The 3,424-nt window shown below is 46.7% G+C and overlaps 1 pseudogene; it reads right to left on the reverse strand.

Moving 5' to 3' along the window:
* Positions 1-1,545: 1,545 nt before the first annotated feature.
* On the reverse strand, positions 1,546-1,964 carry LOC107033067 (thioredoxin-like protein 4A pseudogene; annotated as a pseudogene).
* Between the last annotated feature and the right edge of the window lie 1,460 nt (positions 1,965-3,424).

Genomic DNA, 3,424 nt, shown 5'->3' on the forward strand with positions numbered 1-3,424 from the left:
TCAGTAACACAGTCATCTTCTGGAGCCTCCAGAAGGAATGTGTCTATACCTTGATTTTAGATTTCTGGCCCCAGAACTATATGATAATAAATTTGGGTTGTTTCTGACCACTGAGTTTGTGTTGATTTGTTATAACAGCAATGGGAAGCTAATACACCAGTGGAACACGATAGACATTGCTAGTCAAAACCCACAATAGGAAGTGCCTGGAATGTCTGGAAACTGGTACCTGTGCAGGCCCCTAAGTGATGAACAAGCAGTAAGGACTGGGACCTGCCCAGCCCCACAGCCTCTCATCACATTGACATTCTGCCAGAACTCTAGCATGTGGATGCATTGTTGGATGCCTGCTCTCACACTGAAATTTCTATGACATCCTTTCTATAACTATTTCATGGCATTGCTTCTCTTATTTCTCTAAGGATATAATGGAGATGCTTTTTTTTTCTTCTCCCCATCTCTGTTTCCTCTAAGTGTGTTTCCTTCTTACTTTGATCCTTGTCACATTACAGGCTGTCAGATGTCTGAAGATCCTTGGTTTTCTGCTTATATTTTTGAGTAAAAGCTGAAATACTTTCAGGAAGCTCTGAGCCCTGCTGATCAGGGTTCTCAGCCCTAACACTGTTGTTTGTTTTGGAAAGGAGAGGACAAGGGAGCTAGCTGAGGCAGTCCGTATAAGTCAGCCTTCCAGGATACATAGCATAAAGCATGTGACAGGGAAGGGAGGAGGCTCTGGGGGGCAGGAAACAGACAGTAGCCAGCATAAGTATTATGATTCCATTTTCAGATAGGAAAACTGAGGCTCAGAAAGATTAACCTAACCTGGTCATAGCTAGTAAGTAGCCAAGAAGATGTTGAATTTGGGAGGCTTATATTGTGTCTAAGGATGAGTATGGGGTTTTTTTGAGATTAAATTAGTGGTCTTTGAGTAACGCAGATTGCCCTCCATGATGTGGTGGGCCTCATCCAATAAGTTGAAGGCCTGAATAGCAAAAGACTGGCTTCCCCTGAATGAGAAGTGATTCTTCAACAGGCAGACTTCAGACGGGAACTCAGCATCAGTTCTCCTCTGGGTCTCCAACCTTCTGATCCACACTGCAGATTTGGGACTTGCCAGCCCTCCTGAGTCCCTCATCCAAGTCCTTAAAATAGACTTCTCTCTCCCACACCACTCCCCTCAGTTCCAGAGGTTAGAAGTCTGAGATCAGAATGTCAGTGGGGTTGGCTCTTCCTAAGGCCTCTCTCCTTGGTGTGTAGATGGCTATCTTCTCCCTGTGTCTTCACCTGTTCCTCTTTTTACCCCATCGCCATGTATTTTATTTATTTCAGCTGGATATTTACAGAAATTTGCTGATACAAAAATACAGTGACCAGGCGGACTGAAAGTCAAGGCAACGCCACTCTCACTGCAAAACCCTCCAGTTCCCTGAGCCATGTATTCTTTTCCAAATGCTTTTGCAAAGGCTTTAAATAGTTTAAAATATTTATATTTCTACCTGAGAATGACTCCACAGCATCCATACACCCCCAGGACTGGATGAGAGCTCAGTGCCTGTATTTCGTGGAGAAGTCCTTCAGAGATACCACTGGGCCATGACCTTTCCAGGCACCTTGGTACATGTCTCGATTGTGTCGATCATCTGCTTGTTCCTCATGGCCCAGGTGATCATGTTACTGATACCAGTACCCAGGTCAATCAGGATGTGCTTGTTCCTGAAGAAAAAACACGACAGTACATGTAACACATACATCTTGTTGAAGTCAGGTACTTCTATAACATCCACAAGATAAATAATTGCAAAATTTTTAACCTTTTCAGCTGTGCTAGACAGAACCTTATCCATCTTCAGACAAGTAGGGTTCCAGTCATGTCCAAACCGAATGAGGACCACTCGGTCTTGTTATGAAAGGGTGGCCTGATCCACCTGCCAACCATTGTGCGGGTGTGGGAGCAAGTATGACATCTCATCTCGAGGCCCACCCCAGTGGTCGCCCTTTACCTTCATCACCTCTTCAAATACAGTCACATTCTGAGGTTCTGGGGGTTAAGGCTTCAACATATGGATTTGGAGAAGCATAATTTGGTTCATGACAGCAACTTTTTTCAATAATCCAAAGCTCATTGTGGTTAAGACATGGCATTTGGGGAGTTACTGAGCTTGGAGGACTTGCTACTGAGGAGGACTTGAGCCCAGCCATCCAGTCCCCACAGAGCTGGCCATGCTGTCTTTCACAGCTGCTTCCCTTCCCTCTCTCCGGCTTCCCCAGCTGGCTGCATGGAGGCTCCTGTCACTGCTGGTCCTGCAGAGAAGAGTTGTAACTATCAGCTTCTGAGTTAGCCCAGAACCCAGCACTGCACGGACCACTTCAACGTCCAGTAAGAACCTATTTGGTGTTTCTCCTGATGGCCTCAGGTTGTTAGGTAGTTAGATAAGTGGGGGCACTGGGCAGACAGGTGGAGGAGAGGGAGGATGGTCCAGAAGATGGTGCTATGTCCGCCTCCAGCATAAAGGGGCTTTATTTTCTCTAAATGAGTGCCAGCAAGAGACCGGTTAGAACTTGACAGCCGCAACTGCACTGTAGTGACAAGGACCTAACGGGACATGACTCATGCTCATTGTGATATAATTTGCATGGAAGTTTGGATCTCCCTCCCATATGTTTTTCTGTGTGCATCCTGGGTAAGGACATGCACAAAGGGGACGAGCATGACTAAGCACTGCAGGGGCAGGAGCCGTCCATCAATCACAAGACAACCTCTAAGCGAGGACATAAGAGAAGGCGGCAGACAGACCATTGCTACCACCCATGGATCAACCCATCTCCCGTTCTTGGAGGAGTACTTTCCCTTTGCTAATAAAACCTTTAAAATCTTTCACTACACAACACTGCTGTCTCCCATCTGAATTCTTATCTTTCGGGTAAAACAAGAGCTGGGGTATTTTCCCTTCCGCTTTTGGGGTAACAAAGTGAGAGATGGAGCCCCACGGTCCTGGTGGAGAAAAGACTGCTCAGGCCCTGTGAGGTACCCACAGTGTTCTCATAATTGCCTCCTCCAGTTTGGCTCTGTCTCTCTCTCAATGTCTCTATTTATCTCTTTTCTCCCTCCTAATTCAGTAGCTATGAATGTCCTGCCAGCACTCTTGCCCACCCAGCTGAACCACAACACTAACCTTCCCACGATGTCTTCAACAGGGGCACGAGAAGACACAGACAGACTTTCAGCCAGGCACACCCATCCACGCTGGCCTCACGCACAGCCAGACCAGCGTACCATGGTCTTTGGGCTGATTGCAGTTGTGTTTGCACTAGCAGTCCCACAAAAAACAGACCTGATTTAGGGCCTCGTGGCCATTTGTAAAAGGACTCCCAAATTTAAGCTAGTCGCTTTGTTGCGGAGTGCAGGTTTGGTGCCGGATGCACT

Source organism: Vicugna pacos, chromosome 5 (genome assembly GCF_048564905.1).
Source record: "Vicugna pacos chromosome 5, VicPac4, whole genome shotgun sequence".
Lineage (NCBI taxonomy): Eukaryota > Metazoa > Chordata > Mammalia > Artiodactyla > Camelidae > Vicugna > Vicugna pacos.